This window comes from Anoplophora glabripennis, unplaced genomic scaffold, assembly GCF_000390285.2.
Source record: "Anoplophora glabripennis isolate ALB-LARVAE unplaced genomic scaffold, Agla_2.0 scaffold62, whole genome shotgun sequence".
Classification (NCBI taxonomy): domain Eukaryota; kingdom Metazoa; phylum Arthropoda; class Insecta; order Coleoptera; family Cerambycidae; genus Anoplophora; species Anoplophora glabripennis.
In genome coordinates this window covers 732,001-751,444 of record NW_019416420.1, presented here as the reverse complement: position 1 = coordinate 751,444, position 19,444 = coordinate 732,001, and the positions used below count along the sequence as shown (strand labels likewise).

The 19,444-nt window shown below is 30.9% G+C and overlaps 1 protein-coding gene and 1 non-coding gene across 2 annotated transcripts in view; one reads left to right on the top strand and one right to left on the bottom strand.

Annotated features, from left to right (window-relative positions):
- The window catches only part of LOC108918015 (CUGBP Elav-like family member 4), a 204,565-nt gene that overhangs the window by 142,787 nt on the left and 42,334 nt on the right, over positions 1–19,444 (top strand). The gene's annotated exons all lie outside the window — the stretch shown is intronic.
- Positions 14,367–14,438, bottom strand: Trnaq-uug. The gene has a single exon. It is a non-coding gene; the product is annotated as a tRNA-Gln (tRNA).

The following is a 19,444-nucleotide window of genomic DNA, read 5'->3' as shown; positions in this document are numbered from 1 at the left end:
AGTTTTACTTGAAAATGAGGCATTTTTCGAAAAACATAAGAGGGTAGTAATTTGTAGAAAATTAAAAGACGAATCCAAAAATCATGGTTGTTACCGTAAAGCAGTGGCGTACTATTTTACTTAGAAAAATATGCCACCGATACCCTGTGTCTCCGCCACTGGAGCGTGTAAATTTTAGCAAAAGCCCTCAAATTTTGGACAATGTTTTCACAAATACATGTGTCCAATTTTCAATTATTTCACTTACTAGTTTTTAAACTATTTAAAAAATTAAAAATATTTTTTGAAGTTTAACACCCTGTATATCTTTTTAACGAAGCGTCCTAGATAAAAACTTTATAGAAAAGACTCCCCTTAACACAAAGAATACGAGGTTTCATTTTTGGTCACCATTTGTGAATCACCCTGTATAATAAAAACGGAGAACCGATTAGCAACATACAAACATTCTTTCATAATACACATCACAGGGTTAACAAGGATTTTGAGGACATTACATCACTGAACTTCGTTATCAGAATTTTGCAAATTTCCAACAGCATAATGATAATAAAAATTTTCATATCTAAAAGATTAAATTGGCATATCAGTAATTTCAGTAAATATTTCATTGGTAAGTTAATTAAAAAAAATAGGTTCAAATAAATCTTAGTAACAGTAACCGCATAAAAAGTTGTAAAAGAGTTTTGACTGTATAAGTTGTAAAAAAGTATAGTTTTATGAAGCGAAAGTGAAGGTGCGAAAAACTCATACCTGAAAAAACTTGAACGTAATCAAGCCCGTTATGAATCAAAAGAAACTTAAAAAGTGTATAAAAGGAAATAATTCTATTAAAAGTTTCCATACAATATAAAATAGAAAAGTTCTTGATATTCAGTCCATATGAAAAATCAAGAAAAAAAAGAAACCCATGAGAAAAACACCTACTAAGAATCCAAAGAAGTTAGTTGTTAAAAGCAAATAAGTACGGTAAAACAAAAGAAATGAAGTAACCTACTGAGTGTCGCAAATAAGCAGAAAGAGTATGAAGATACCGGGTGATTCAAATAAATCAGGAAGGAAACACAATAATAAGAACTACAGGAAATCAAAATGAGTCATTTTAAGAAAAAAAATATTTGTAATTAATATAAATGTAGAGTTCGTTTTAACAAAAATTTGTACATCAATAATTTATAATTTATGCCATTAATAGTAACTTATTGGTAATAAATATAAACATTGAAAATATCTAGTTTTCTATGCCTTAGTGCAGACTTGATCTGCTAGTGTTCAACTTATCTATAGATTCGTTTTACGTTTTTTGGGAGGAAAGAGATACCATAAAATATTTCGAATAAAAGTTGTTGAGAAAAATAAAACTTTCACACCATGAAAACAAATCTATGTGAAATTGGAAAAATAATATCAATGGCGCTACAACCGTTAGGATGTACTTCTAAGACTTGTGGTTTCTTATTTACTCTTTTCGTTTTCCAGTAATGACTGCCAACCATCAGTTTCAGGACAAATATTATGACATTCATATTATCAGCGCAACGGACCTGACTTTGAATCATTTCTCCGTGACGAATTTTTAAGAGCTGTTAGTAGTAGTGTAGTGGTAGTTAACATTTTACTGAAGATTCGTGGGTGTTATTAATGTTAATATTGTGGTACTGGCCCTGACTTTCTATTGTCACCACCTCCGCAGCTCATATCGATTCTAAAATTAGTGGCATTTTATTTGGTCGTTCTACAAGTTTAACAAAGGGCCGAGCAGGGTAACGAAAAGGGTATTCTACACATTCCTATAGTTCTAAGTGACCCTCAAATCTCAGTAACCCAAGGAAGGTTCGCATATATTTCGAACAACGGTTGGACATACATCCCATACGTGAGATTTAGGAGGCCAGGACAGATCCGGATTTTCCTGTCCTGTGACGGTGGTCCAATAAGGATTAAAATTATTAATCAAACGCATTGAACTGAATGCAGATAAACATTTTTTCCTTTGTTTATTTGAATATTTTCTTAAATGTGAAAAATTTAAACGTTAATTAAGTAAACCTTGCTCCAAAAGTATCAATCAAAGGTTGTTTTTATGAAAATATTTTTGCCCAATCAAAAATTTCATACCGAAAAAAACAGACAAATGAAATATACAAAAATATATATCACTGTATTTCGTACATCTTTAGTCAGCTTTCCGAAAATCAGTCGTTTTCAAAACTGAATTTATTCTGTTATTACTTCATCTTTAAATATTTGCAGGGCAACAAAGATATTGTCAATTTGACAAATATTGTTTATTAGCCGCTTTTTTTAAATATTATTTCCATTTTCTAAAATTGTAATCTATAAATATTAGAATAAATGACCAGATTACAAAAACGGGAAGTTTAGGAAACAAACATTAGCGTTCGGTCAGAATTTTGAAAAAATAATATTGTTAAAATTAAAAGAGGTCCTGATTTATTAAACGGTGAAAGGTATATGTCAAATTGTTCCACGAATTTGGATCTTTGTTTCATGCAAATATTGAACGAACTATAAGAATAAATATCGCATCTTCTTTAACTTGCTTGTTTGTTTGTAGTATTTTTCATTTATTCCCTATTTGTATTCTTTGTTTGTACTCCTATTCCGTAATTGGAGTTTATAATCTGCGAAATTGTGTATCTCACTAAATAAATAAACTATGGAAGCAGATCTAAAGTGTCAAACTTATTAAAAAAAGATGTTTGTTTATTAGTCTGTTAGTTAGTTATCTTAGGCGTAAGCTTGTTTTGCTAGTAGTATTGCTATTTTGTTATCAAATAGGTCAAGAAATGTAATGTCAAAAATAAATAATAAAACAAGTCACGTCAAAAACGTTATCGGCGTTATTATTTTAAAATATAGAATAATTCATCCCAAACCAGAAAATACAGTCCACTATAAATTTCAAGAAGTGAAACAAGAACCCAACAAAAGATATGTTAATTCTATTTTTGAAAACAAAATCTATAGGAATGGGTTTTCTTATTAGTCTGCTATTTTTTCTACGTGAGATTGGTTACAATAATATGGTTTGATAAAAGCAACTCCTTTTGACGCAAGAGTTTATTGTTTAATTAATTTTTCTACAGAAATTAAACAAAAAAAGAAAAATTAAAACTATGCCGCAAATAAGTTACTTTAGACAAATGAATGTTCTTCGAGGCATTGAATTTGAAAATTTTCTGTGATTTTGTTTGTAATGGAGATTAATATAAATTCTTATATTCTGTCTATATTCATCTGTAATATGTTCCAGTGAAAAAGCCCTTTTTCAGAAAATGGGCTAAATAGGTCAATTTTTATCTAATGGAAAATATATTGATATCTAACCTAGTTGCATATTCTGCCAAAATTTACGGTAAATGCCATCATAAAAATCTATTGATTTATTTTTGAGAAATTGTTAACTATTCGCTGTTCGGTTACACACAAAAAAATTATTCTCCAAAAACTAATTCATAGGTTTTTTAATGAAAATTTGGTTCTTAATATATGTACATACAATTAAATCTACTATAGATACAATACGTACAAAATAAAGCAAAATTTATTATAATTTACATATTGTGAACTATAAAGAATATTAATTATCTAAAAAAGTTGTTTTAATAAATATGCTCTTCAAGGAGATGAAGGTATTAAACTTCAATGAAAACATAATCAAATTAAGACATTAGATGTTTAAAAAAGACATATATATGTACAAGTGTCTAATAAAGAAAAAATAATGGTACTATAATTTAATTAGACTCAAAGAATAGTAGACAAAATTTGAAGCGCAGTAATATATCCACATACAGAAACCAGTGAAATCCCACAGTTTTTGTTATCTTGTTGAACAAAAGAAAGTAAGCTACTACTTTTGTCTTTGGAGATAGAATTAATAGTTCACTCAGCTAGTGTACACTACATTTGCCTTAAACAGTATAGAGACAGAAAAATGTTCTAAACAAAGATGATTGATATTAGTATTTTTCTCAGTAATCAAATTTGCTAGCCAATTAGCCGTAATTAAGGAACCGTAAGAAAAATATGTTGAATTCCCTTTTTTTAATTGAAGAGGAAGAAATTAATTCATACTCATTCACTGAATACATTACTAATGTCTCAATAAAGCTTCAAGTAAACGTTGGGTCGAGTGACAGATAAACTTTCATTTTTGTTGCCTAATCCCACTTTATCCCGGAAGTGCCGGTCCTGGCAACAAAAGAGAGAGGAGAGCATGCAAAAACACACACGAAAAACTGTTGGCATTCCAACAAATCAACAGGTGGTCAGTTATGCCGTACTAGAACAGAAACCGGGATGGCAATTACATGTCCTGTATTGTGTAAAATGTAAATAATTTACCAGAGTACGCTCACTGCGATTGGAATTATTCCGACGTCAGGAAATTGGATTTTTATGATATCGAATGAGATTTATTTCAGGTCCAGAATGTATTTTTAAAAGGTTTTTACGAATCGATTGTGGGACGGGATCTTTATTGCCTCGAAATGAATAATCTTTGCATATTCCGAACGGTTAAGGCTTGTTTACTCTGCGAACCAATATTATCTTTGGATATTGTTACAGGAATCAATAGGGAGACATTTACCGTCATCTCATCTAATTTCTTATTGCCCACAAGTCACAAACCAGTTCGAGGATTCAGCGTAGTCATTTCATTCAGGGAATAAAATATTTGAAGTGGTTTATTCAAATTCCAAAACTCTTTTCTTTCTGTGATTCTACCGAAAGTATAATTTTACGGGAATATACCGAGCAGTTTATATTAATCAGTACACATTTTTTTGTCTCTACTCACTTTCAAGATATGTTCTCAAAGTTTGTCGATTTAGTCCTGTAGCACCCTGTATAATTAGAATCTTCCATTTTCTCGTTTAGTTATGTTATGTACACTTGTATTTTCTCAAGATGGTTTATTTATTATTTAGATTTTTTTTAAAACTAATAAAATTATAGAGTTTATTTCATTTATAGGAATTTTAGCGACATTCATGTTCTTTTGTTACTACAAATATTTAATTTTGTTTGCCTGAAAATTAGACATTAAAAGTAATGACCATCACTTTCTTTCAAAATCGTTGATTTTATTACTAGTACTACTTAGATTATTTATCCTTGATATTTCAAGGTATATTGTACTCTTACTATGACTGTACATTATAGAATATATGTAAAGAATTTTCGGCAGAAAAGTTGCCCCCTCTAAATTTAAAGCGGCGTTTCGCCATCACGCTTGGCTGTGGTTTCCTGAAATCTACCGTTTCTAACGAGAGTCACAAGAGATNTCACACCAAGTTTTACTGAAATATATCTACTCAATTTCAAGGTATACCCCCGTCCTCACTGTATATATTTTTTACTTATTTTTACATGAGGAATATGTTCTCAAAGTTTGTCGATTTAATCCTGTAGCACCCTGTATAACTAGAATCTTCTATTTTCTCGTTTAGTTATGTTATGTACACTTGTATTTTCTCAAGAGGGTTTATTTATTATTTAGATTTTTTTTAAACTGATAAAATTATAGAGTTTATTTCATTTATAGGAATTTTAGCGGCATTCATGTTTTTTACTAAAAATATTTAGTTTTGTTTGTTTCATAAGACAAATAAAAACATGTCCCTAATTTTTTGTCTTTGTTCTGAATTTTTAACTACTTTGTCCTGAAAATTAGACATTAAAAGTAATGACCATCACTTTCTTTCAAAATCGTTGATTTTATTACTAGTACTATTTAGATTATTTATTCTTGACATTTCAAGGTATATTGTACTCTTATTATGACTGTACATTACAGAATATCTGTAAAGAATTTTCGGCAGGAAAGTTGCCCCCTCTAAATTTAAAGCGGCGTTTCGCCATCACGCTTGGCTGTGGTTTCCTGAAATCTACCGTTTCTAACGAGAGTCACAAGAGATAGAGAGCTGGTGTTAAACAAATAATTGAGTCATTTGTATTTAAGATTTCACCTACCATATATTTCTTGGGTAAAAACGTTTCCTGGTTAAAAGCCTGGAACGTTTTCAGGCAGTTAATTCTGATATAAATTGAATAAGGCAACCCATTAGCCGCGCAAGAATGAAGTGACCCTGTGGGTACTTTATTAAACATGCATGAGGCTGCTCGATACTCGGTAGGTACTCTTTTCAAGCCGACATCAGGGGCGTAGGATTGCAGTTTGAGGTGGACAATTAATTATTCCCGATTTTCAGTTCACCAGAGACCTGATTGTAACGCGTAGTCTTCAAAATATTGAAATAGACGAAATTCACAAAGACGAAGATAAATTATACACGAATGACTAAAATAAAAAATATTGGTATACATTATGGCATATTTTATCTCTAACTCGACCAAAAATAACGAGTAACGAGTAAGTATAAAAAAGTACTTTTACAGTGGTGCCGTTAACTGGGGATTCAAGGGGAGCAAAAATATAAGAATATATAATTTTCCTTTAGATCTAAGTTCCATGAGTAAATGTACATCACGTAAAAACAAGAGACCGGTTCAGGACATCGCGGTGACATAATACACGTATAAAAAATGATAAACTACATACAGGATGTTAATTAAGTATGTCGACAGATCTAAAAGTTTGTATAAACATGGGTCCGCAAATCAATAATTTTTGAGACATAGGATGTTGAAATAAAAAAAATCACCTTTTCTAAAATATTTCTAAAGACTAAAATTTCTAATTCTAATTAAAGGTAAAAATCCAGTGAATTCGGATACAAATACATGTACTAGTGACAGAGATACCGGGAGTTACTTTCACTAACAACCCCAGAAATTCGACGCCATTGAATATTTTTAAAATGTCACTACTTTTGACTCCTTATTCACCAATTCACCAATCTCCTTATTCACCAATCTGCATCAAACCTCTTCAGAGATTTTAGAAGAGGTGGAGTTTTTTTTCATTCAAATCATCATTTATTCCAATTTCAACACCTTGTATCTCGAAAACTGTTGATTTGTGAACCCATATTATTTATATAGCCTTTTTCACTTGAAATCACTCAACTCTCTATCATCTTCAAGTTTATCGACATACTTAATTAACACCCTGTATTATATAGAACCGGTGATTTTGTAATATACAAAATAAATGGTGATAAATACTCAATAAAAATTTTTTCTTGGGTATTTTGCCACATGACAATGGAGTACGGAATGTATTTAAACGAGCACAAATTTTGAGGACAAAATATGATAATTGGGCCAAATATAAGTAATCCAAAATTTCAGGATATTCAAAGTTTTGAAATATGGCACAAATACGCAAATATCTCGGATAACATTAATTTTGAAAACGAAATCGAGTCGCTTTTGAATCGAAAATATATAGGATGTTCCTAAAATACCTACTTGCGTTCTTTATAACACGTATATGCATATCAGCAAATTCAACTGCTTTTGTCGCTATTGCTATTATTAATTATTAAAATAATTTGTGGTTTTAATTAATAAAATTAATCTGTAGTTTTAATTAATGAAATAATTTGACATACCTGATGTTATAACTGTTCAAAATTTTGTCCACCGACGTGTAAACACATTTGGCCTCGTCTTACCCAGTTGCTACAACTAACACACCATAACACAAATGTTGTCTTGCTTCGCCATAAATTAAAATGATATCCATCAACTCATAGTAATCCATACACGTAAGCCATTTTTAACACTTGGAAAACTGATGAAAACACTATCACAAAAACGTTAATGCTAAAATCAGATTTCAGTATTCGGAATCGCTTACAGACTACAGTAGCCCAGCGTTGTAAGGGTTGAAAATACTACAACTTCAATAATTTTTTTCTTGGAAACTCTAAAGATTTTACAAACATTTTTTACGATATTAACATTTTTTATGATCTATTTCCAAATTTTCTTAGATAAGTTGTAAATCACCCTGTATATATCCTTGTTGGGTAGCGGTTTATTAACTAATTTCTGTAACTTGCAAAATGGCAAAATCCCCTAAAAATCATTAAAAAAGTATAAAAGAATTTGGATACCGTAAAGCAGCGTTGTCGAAATTGTGCATTAAAATGAATAGTTTTCTTGTATCAGTACGTATCTTTTTCCACGTGGTAGTAGTGCCTCTATAATGTAAATTAGAGGGCTAGGATTTTCCTGAACTTTCCACCTAATGACTCTTTTATTTTTTTTCCTTCTCGTTATATTACCTCGATCTCGTATTAAGTTCCAAGGGAAATTGTTTTTTAAATGTAATAGGTTTTACTAAAATTAGATTTTTTCATACGATTAGCGTAATGAGACTTAACTTTGCATTAGCCCAATACTTCCAATTAAAAAGAGATTAATCTGATTTGAGGAGAGAAGTATAATGAAAGGTGAAGTCAATTATAAAATGTAGATTGCTCACGGGTGGGACAGATATTGTCCTTTGTCATTTTAAATTCAGTTTAAAAAAAATGGTATGAATATGGATGCTAACTAGGGCAGTGCCGAAAAAAGAGATTTACATAACACCTGGAATAAAAAAGATCTACCTTTATAAATAATTATGTTTTATTTAAGCAAGAATTTTGTCAAAGTTAAAAATAACCTATTTTTAAAACGCCTCAACCATATTTTAATATGTTTTAAGTTTGTTAAGGGGAATGTTTAACTGTTCAACAGTTTCAATTCATTGATGTAAAAAACGTTCTTATTATTTGTTTAATAAACAAACCAGTACTCTGCAAGGTAAAGATGTTACGAATTTAACAATAAAAGTTCTGGCAAAAGTTGAATATCTTTAGAGAAGCATCAAACTATAAGGAAGTAGATGAATGAAATGGGAACAGTAAATTGATTAAACATTGATCCGAAACTTCTTTAGATCAACTGAGTAGGAGTTAGTATATGCATAGTAATACCAGCTAGAGGGGGAGTTAGTGTGCATAAATATGATAACCTCCAAGATATTATGTTTGGTTTCGATAATCAGGTGTATTTGATATTATAGTGTAGTCGTCAGTAACTCAATATAATTTCGAAGCTTTGAAATTTAGGACAACAATTTATTTAAGTCATTTTTAATCACTGTTTCCGACATATTCTATCCTATAATTTGCTGTAAATTAATTAATATTTTATGTCTTATGAATTTAATCAAATCACCAATTATTTTTAATCAAGCAGCAACTTATTGTTTTGTCTTGTATTTACATGACAGAGACTACTTAAAACAAAGTTACTTTTATTTTTAAAAACAAATAATTATTAAAAAATAAAATATACAGGGTGTTCCACATAAGAATCGATACAGAGCAGGGGCATGTAGGGAACCCGAAATATGGTGATTTAACACAATTTCCCTTTGTACTAAGATACACCCTTGATAAGTTATAGGCTTTGAAAGTGGTGTTTCAAATGTCGAAAAAAATCAATATCTCAGTTATATTTGAACTTAGAAAAACCAAATTTGGTACACGGAAGATCATTAATTGACAGTAAATAGAGTTCAATTGAAGCATTTGAAAGGGCTGATAAGGGATGATGCACCATTAAAATGTGACAGAATTTTTTTATCCATTATTAAAATTATTTTGTCTCATTTCTGTGGTGTGTTTCATGTTTCATTACTTTATTTTATGGGGAATTTAATTCTAAAACTTTTCTTACTCTTAATTTTTAAAAAACTTTATCGTTTTCAACAAAAACGCGAATAACTAATATTCCAGCTGAAGTTATTTAAAATCATCGAAAAGTCAAAAGTTGGCTAAGAATTTAAATGTCAAACGACGATAAGAAAAAAAGTCGTGTAATTTTAGTAATTGTTTGCTGAGTGTTATAAAAATGTCGAAGAAGTTTTCATTTAGCGAACAAATTGACATGTTATTAGTGTTAGGTTTCTGTGAAGGAAACTACAGAAGAAGTGTTGAAGAATATCGGAGAAGATTTCCAAATCGTGTAATCCCCTATTGAGAAACATTTTCCAATGTTCAAAGACGGGCTCGAGAAACAGGCAAGTTTTTCAGTAACACTCGAGATCGTGCTATTGCAATCAGGTCACAAGACGAAGAACTTATTTTGAATACAATTGAAGATTACCCACATGTTTGTACTAGAATTCTATCTAGACAAACTGGTGCACCGAGTGATCAGACGTAATCTACTACACCCATATCATATCTAAAAAATGCAAGAATTGTTACCGAATGATTTGGTTAAACGAGTGAATTTCTGTCGGTTTATTTTACATCAAGGCATTAATTTTCAAAAGAAACAAGACACCATACATAAACGCGAATCAATTTGTGCATAATTTAACGTTTTAAATTGTCCCTTATCGAAGAAAGGTCTAATATTTCGACAAATAATTCAAACAAAAAATTTTAGATACCTAATAAAAATTCTCAATGATACTCCCAGTTAAGACATTCATCTAACAAAACTATAAAAACTTCATAGTTTCCCCGCATTTAAACTTAGTGTTACTGAGACTGATGATCAAATTGTCACAATTCTTTTGTTTGTTGTGAAATCGTATAACTTGAATTTTCTTAGTTATGGTTTTGGGGTTATGGTGCAATGAGATCATAAATTCCAATGTTTGTTCCAATCACTGACTATGCAAGTCGGTTTGAAATCTCGAAAACCGCTTTCTAGAGGAGGTTTTTTGATAGAGTCGAAACACGAACTGATCCGAGAATTCTGACTTTAGATTCGGATTCAGCTGATCCAAATACTGTGGAATACATTGGCCCTGCCCCCCTTTTTCTTGGCGCTGTGTAATTTTGATTTTGGTTTCTGTTTTAGATCAACAATGACAAATAGAGCAACTATTAGAAAAGTTGATGCAAGTCCATAATAGGGTGTAACTTATTCCATGAATTGAAATACTATCCTAAAGTTTCGCTAATCGAAATCCGTGATCACCGGAGATGCCATCAAAACTATGCATTAATTCATTAAAGATCAGCCAAAAACTTCATTGAAATTCATGGAATTGGAATCGAGCATCTCAAAAACTTTCTTATTATTTTATTTATCGCATTTTTGCTACCGAAAAGTGTGTGCAAGGTTTGTTCCGCACAAGTTGATTGGTTACCGAAAATTGCTCAGAATTCAACATTAGAAGGGCATCATCAAGGAGGCCAAAAAGGGCAAAAACTTCCTTTACATCATTGTGATTGGTGGTATTTTCAATATGATCCAGAAACCAAGCGCCAAAGTGCCGATTGGTAGGTGTCAAACGAGCCAATACCAAAAAAATCTTGTTTGGAGAAGCCAAATGTGAACACATTCTTGATTTGCTTTTACGATTCCAAGGGCATTATCCACAAAGAGTTCGTTCCACCGGGCCAAACCGTTAATTCACAATTGTATCTTGGTGTTTTGAAGCTTTTGGCGCATTGTATTCGTTGTATTCGGTCAGAAAATCGTGCAGAAGGAAGGCGTTTATTGCATGATAATGTGCCATCTCATCGATAGACACTTGTATTGTGTATTTTGACTAAAAGTTACATTTTAAGTGACAACCACTCCCCATATTCGCCTGATTTGGCACTGTACGACTTTTACCTTTCCAGAAAGATGCATTTGCTGATGAAATGATAGCGTTCTGGGAACGTAGAAGACATCCAAAAGGGTTGAATCGATATCCTGAAGAACATCTCGGCCAACGATGTAAAACACTCGCTGTATGGAGTCGGAACAATTGAGAATAAAATAAATCGGATTTGAAAAAAAAAACTGTTTGTTATTCTTCTTTTTAAAAAATTCTCTTTACTTTGGAACGCATATTGTATATCCAGTATAAAGTACATTGTATAAAACTTTTTAGTATCTCCCCTCAAAGAAAATTTTAAAAGATTATCAGCTTGATAACTTACCTTATAAACTTAGGCACAATCGGAACAGCTTTAGATGTGACATAACATTATTTCCATTTTGTGCATGTTTTCCCCAGAGACGTTTAATTTCCCAGTCTTAAGAGGAAACGTGGGGAAAGAAAAAAGAAGTACACAAATCAATTTCCTCATTTACTCACATAACGAGCTCCCGGAATGTGATTGCGGAAAAGGAAGTAAAATTAATAAGCAATACCAGCCTTCTGCTTGTAAAATCAAGTTATTACACATTTTTAGTCCTAACTTTTTACGTTTAAATCACCGTGTCATAAATTTAAATTTGTGGCTAATGAAACGCCAGGCACTTCGTGCCCATAATAATAAGGCTACAATGTTATTTGATTACGTTGGGTATAAGTTATGTACAGGGGATGTTATTATTACTCTTTTTTCTTTCGTCTCTCAAACTTTAAATTAAGATATCTCTAGTGTCAGATATATTTGTCAACGTTCGAGAATTATTGTTTCTATCAACTTTATTAATTTACGATAAAATTCATCATTACATTATGATTTTTGCAGATTGTTAAAAGAATAACTCGGACCATAGTATGACATTAAGAGGGTGTTTATAAGCGCAATTTTTGGTCCAGCAATTTAGGAAATCTAAGCAAGTTAAAACCAATGTCCCTTCACTGTATAAGTTATATAAGTTTTCTTTAGGGTATAAGACAACCAACAATACATTCAATATAAGGAACTTCGACTTTTTAACTTTGGAATTTTGTAAATAACAAACAAATTAATATCTGATAAAGAACAATACAGATTTTCAAAGGAAATTTAATGCTCTACAAAAAAGGTCTCTTAACATTTTTACATTTTACTCCTTAAAAATTATTCACGACTGAAGTTGAAGTAAAAATAAAATTTTTGTTTTTTTCGTTTTGGACCCAATTTTTTTTCACTCAATGGAACAAATTGATATTATACATCATCGACAATTATTATTCTATCAATATAATCACAAAATTCATAATATATTCTTTATTCTAAACTACATGATTGTTATTTTTTAAATTATTTTGGACCAGGAAAAAATAGCTATTCAGCGAGAATGAATTTGAATATATTATGAATTTTGGATATTGATAGAATAATAATTGTCGATGATGTATAATAGCAATTTGTTCCATTGAGTGAAAAAAATTGGGTAAAAACGAAAAAAACCATCGAGGTTAAAAAATTTATCTACGTATATTTTTGAAGGAATTTGAATGCCCTACAAAAAAGGTCTGATTGAAAATTTTCGGCAGACGAGCCGTTTCCGTGAAATTGATGTTTTTTCGATTTGACTTTTTAACTTCGGAATTTTATAAATAACGAACAAATTAATATCTGAAGAACAATACAGATTTTCAAAGGAAATTTAATGCTCTACAAAAAAGGTCTATATTTAAAATTATTTTGAGACAGTAAAACTACGTTCTTGTAGAAGACATAGCTATTGAGCGATAAATTTGAATATATTATGAATTTTGGATATTTTTGGCGATTATATTGATAGAATAATAATTGTCGATGATGTATAATATCAATTTGTGAAAAAATTGGATCCAAAACGAAAAAAACAAAAATTTTATTTTTACTTCAATTTCAATCGTGAATAACTTTTGAATTAGTAAATTTATGCAAAAATGTTAATAGACCTTTTTGTAGAGCATTAAATTTCCTTTGACAATTTGTATTGTTCTTTTTCAAATATTAATTTGTTCGTTATTTACAAAATTTCAAAGTTAAAAAGTCAATTCGAAAAAACATCAATTTTCAAGGCTTGATTGCATGGAAACGGCTCGTCTGCCGAAAATTTTCAATCAGACCTTTTTTGTAGGGCATTCAATTCAAAAAATCGAAACTAGCGATGAAAAACCTCTTAAAACTAATATTAATGGCTCAAACTCTTAGGATATTTTTTTTCGTCATTCTGAATAATATTCTCGACATATCTTTCACAAAAAAAAAATAATCGATTTTTTTTGGCCCAGTCTTTATCTTACTTTTCCGAATTTTGCACGCTTGTTGAACATACAGAAAATCGCGTACGGTACTATAAACATAATCACACCCCGAAGAATGCTTTTAGGAAACTATTAACATATGCATTAACCACATTTATTGAATATCTTTACAAATTTGCTGGACAAAACAGGAAAGGTAGATTTTCTTACGTTTACATGTTCTCGGTGAACTTTTAATGCGAAAAATTAAAAGTTGCTCTAGTTCTAGTTACATTACGCTTCGTCACTTCCTGGATGGATCTACTTGTTCTATCATTGTCTTCCAATTAGTAAAAGTGCTTGTCTATAAAACGCCAGCCAACCTCAAGCATTTTTACACATATTTTAATTCATTAAAATAATATAAACTGCTTTAACGTTTACCACGTAACATTTTCTACGGTAATTATTTACATCAGCAATTAAAAAAATTTCAATTTAAAAAAGTGTCCATTATTTTCAAAAGAGTAGGTTCCACCGAGATTTGAACTCGGATCGCTGGATTCAAAGTCCAGAGTGCTAACCATTACACCATGGAACCTTATTTATCTTCTTCAATACTTTTCAAAAACCGGATATTCTTATAAATAAATACCATACCCACGGTTATTCACATTATCTTTGACCTATGCCACAGAGCATCGCAGACATTATTTACTTTCACCATATTCAGTGCTGCATTCCAACACATGAATGTAAACAGTGTTGATTAATTACATACATATAATAACAGGCTATTTCCGAAAGTGACCTTTACGGTTAAATGGCGATAGTTGTACATTTAAATGCATTGTAACTTTTGAAGCTAATTCTGTTGGGCTCACGGCTTGTTTTCAGCTTCAAGCTACTGCCCCAGCAGCAGGTATCAGCACTACACATAAACCAAATTACTGCTTTTTGTCTATCAAAGTGGAGAATGATTTTTTGGTAATTAAGTAGGTCCAAAAACGCTTTCGGAATTAATCTTGCCACTATTTTTAAAGTAAAGGGTTGGTGATATCTAAGAAGCTGCTAAGTCATAGGACAGTAAATGTTCCATTTCAAGCAGATAATATGATCGTTCTTTTACTAGCACTAATTTAATACCATTTAGTTAACGCTTAAAACTAACCAGACTATACATATAAATTTTTGTAAAAAATGAATGCGCTTGTAGAAATCACACAAAAATATTTTAATAAAAAAAATATATAAAAACTTTTACTTTTAAATAGAAGTAATTTTAAAGGCAATTTTCAAGACAAGGAATAGTTTGTATGATTTTGTGTTGGTCTGTAATGTTTCTTACTCCATAAGACAAACTTAGGTAATTTTGACGGTTTATAATTGAATTCAAAACCGAGAAAGTATTTTTTCGTCCAATGAGGTATTTATAGTTTTGTTCATGAATCCTAATTATCAGTTCCAATGACTTTGATATTAACATTTGCCACTGTCTGTGTTGATTGAGCCGACTTGACTTGACTTGAAATCAAGTGTAACAGTGGTCAAATATCAAGTCGAGCAGTTATACTTCAAGTATTTAAATACTCAAAAGAGTTCTTCAAAACATGTTATTTTTTTCTCAATTTTATTTATTATTAAGAAGTCTCAGCTGGTGTAATAAATACAATATAAATATAATTATATTATAATATAAATATATTATTTACAAAATTAAATTTTATATAAAAATGTTGTAAGAGTAAAAAATTATTTTTTAATTTTACTAATCTAAGACATTGTTGATTTATGTGTTACGAACATCTATAAAGAAATAATTCTAGAAAACTGCCTTTCAACTGAAATATACTAGTGTTGTCCTTAAATTTATAAAAACATATTTTTTTCCAACAAATACCACATCATAAGTGCCTTTATACGTAGTGACTGACTTAATTCAAAACTGTGTTTGGGTAATAATAATATTTTGGCAACTACTGGAAGTTAAGTAAAATAATAGTGAGTCAAGTTATAATATGGTAAAAGATTAAGTCAAGTAGTGAATTTTATAAAAATGTTGATTCCAAGTGAAGTCAAATAAGTTTTAAAAAAATGAGGCTAGTAAACTACTTGAATAACTATGAATCCCTACTGAACATTTACAATAACTGACAACGTATTGAATGCTTGCAGACCCATACATGTAAAAATATTTGATGTCTCGATTTTGCTATTATTCTTATAGCTTATTTAGGATCAAAATATACACAATATTTAGTTAAAACCAATGCGAGTAAAAAATGACTCAATAATAGTTAAATTTAAATCATATTAGAAAAAAAGTCAAGGGTGTAACATAAAGGTTGGGAATAAATTGAACAGTGGATTTTTTATTTGAAAAAATATATATTTGTCATATAAAATTATGCTCTACGGGTTTTCTTTTCCAAGCTACAGGGTGTTAAAAAATTTCAAAAAATTTAGTTTTTTAATATCATTTTCAATGCAAAAATCTTTTTTCAATTCCTATTTGACCATGTTCGGTGGCTGAGTCAAAGCGTACTTCATAATGCTTTTGTTATTTTTATATTCCACTGTTAGCAGTGGGATAAAATGGTATTTACAAAAGTTTTATTTACGGAAAAATTACAAGAGTTAGAAATAAAACGCAAGAGGGTAATTTTGTTTAAAATAAAAAGTAGATCATAAACAAATATTAAAAAGATGTTTTTACCAGTGGCGTACCACAATTTTCTTCGAAAAACCTTATGGTACAATCCGTACGCGCGCCACTGAGTAACTTACAAAGTCAATTTTTTTCCTGTAACTAGGGGATTATCAAATTAAGCTAAGGCTAAAATTTCGTTCCATTGTCTTATAATGTTCGAAATTTATTGGAGAAAAACTAAATTTTTTGAAACTTTTTAGCGCCCTGTAGCTTGGAAAAGAAAACCCGTAGAGCATAACTTCATATGAGAAAAAATTATTTTTTAAACCAAATAATCCACCGTTTAATTTATTCCCAACCTAAACAGAATTTACAATTTTTTGTAAATAGGAACAGATTAGTATTTTAAAAATTTTAATTTTGAAACTTTTTTAACTTATTTTCATTGACTGACTTTTTTAATATTTCTTGTTGCGGTGTACAATAACAATAATTTATAAAAAATAACTTTTTAACTAATTTTTAACTAAGATTAATGAATTCAAACAATACTCACTCCCTCGCAAGACCGTTACTGTACGTACTTCCATCATATGTCTGTATGTTCCCGTCAAAATAGAATTTCAATATATCCTCGGGCATGACCCGAAAATGGCAGGGTATATAATTCTAACGCATGGTTTGTCTGATTGTCCGTCTGCTCTTTGCGATAAAATATCGATTTAAGCCGTATTATTTTTGGGCAAATATGTCGGTGTTATTGACAGCTGCTAAACTCATTCGAAAGGGGTAAAATTCCATGGCTAGGGAATTGGATCTAATACATTTTATTGTGTGGTATTTGTGACGTCTTCTGTAAATTCTTGACGAGGCCCGCCAATGGTTGGATCCCGGGAGCGTATTTCCAATTATCACGCTCCAGTTGTATCAGATCTTACGATTTCTTACATCTTGCATTTCATATAAGTACATGTTTATTTTCTATTTTACCTATTCTCTATTTCATTTCGTGGATAGAAAATACTGTATTGTCTTTAATTTCGAGTGCAAAGGTTCAGTTCATGTGAAATGATTATTTTAACATACAACAGTAACATTTAACGTAATAGAATATAATCAATCAACAATATACTTTGCTACATACACATTTTCCATATCTATGTTTTTTGAAAAAAAGGCCAGTTATATTTCAGTTTAGTTCGTTTTATTTTATAAAAAATTCAATTAGAGTTTCAGATTAATCACATTTGTTTCAGAATGCGTCAGTTTCATATATTTAAGAATAGTCAGTTTTACTTCAGAAAACGTAAATTGCATTTCAGCTAAGTCGTCAATCGTCATAAAACGTACTTCAAACTATTCCAAAAGATATAGAATATATAGTATTCTGTGGATTTGTTGATTCTGTGTATATAATTTAAAGGGATAAAGGTTATCAATATTGAACACTCGACAGAAATCGAATTTTTTTCCGATTAATTTTTACTTATTCGAGACAAAATTTAATTGTCAGAGATTTACTAGATGTTTTGCTTTAGCATAATCTTAGAGGATATGCTAGATAATGTGGTAATTCGTTTGTATTTCAATAAGGAATTACTTGCGATCCTGTATTCATGTAGGAAATATTTTGTTCAACGTAAAATTTCTTTTAACATCTCAAAGTCTGTATAAGCAACTCATAATAAATTTGACATAAAAACAGTTATTATTGCTTTATTTAGTTTGCTTTTTTACATTTGCTTTTATGGGATATGAAACCTACATCAATTATATCTCTGTCGTTTCGACTTTAGTAGGTAAGTCTGCATCAGAGCTCTGAAATTATTTTGGAACTTTGACAACAAAGGATTAATAGAAATATATCTGAATATATTGAAATCCAAGTTGTTATTATGGAATGTAATTAACCACAGTCGTACGACCAATCGTGCATGCTGCCAATAAGAGTTTTTAGAATAGCCATGTGTTCCGTGCGAAGGCAAGCACTAACTTTGTTGGACTCTCTTTAACGTCCCAAAGTGACAGAAATGCTGCCTCCAGGAATATGTGTCTTTTCACCATTAAGTAAGCACAGTGACAGAGGATGTCTATAGAATCCTCGTCTTTGTATGCGCATACTTGCAACTCGTTTTGGCAATCAGACTAATTATGTTGAGGTACTTGTTTGGATATCCATGACCAGTTAGAAATCCTGTGGCAATTATAACTTATAATCTTCTTATAATATTCAACCGAATACTGTCCACTCATACATTTCCCGATCGTTGGAAAACTTCGAAAATCTGTCCCATATATAAAAAAGATAACAGGAATGACATAAAGAATTATAGACCAATCGCAATACTATGTAATTTCGGTAAAATTTTTGAAACAGCCCTACATAATATTTTGTCATTTCACCTTAGAAATATTATCCTACCAGAGCAGCATGGTTTTGTTGAAGGGCGTTCCACGGTTACCAATTTGGCGTGTATGGCGCAGTATATCCATGAGGTGATTGATAGGGGAGGTCAGGTGGATGTCTTGTACACGGATTTTTCGAAGGCTTTCGACCGTCTTGACCACGGTTTATTATTGTCGAAACTAGATTCCGCGGGGTTGGGTTCTTCATTGTTGGAGCTCATGGCCTCTTACTTATCTGACAGAACTCAGTTTGTCCAGATTATGGGAGAAAGGTCATTGGAATTTGCTCAATCCTCAGGGGTTCCACAAGGTTCTGTCCTGGGGCCCTTGTTGTTTACGATTTTTATTAATGATATAGCATTGGATCTGGATGTGCGTTTCCTATTATATGCGGATGATATGAAGATATTTTGTCCCATAGCCAATGAACGTGATGCACGTAATCTGCAGAGAAATTTGGATTTGGTAAACTCCTGGTGCGCTGACAATAGATTACCTCTTAATGTGGCAAAATGCAATGTCATGTCCTTCAGTCGGCAGTTGAGGCAAAT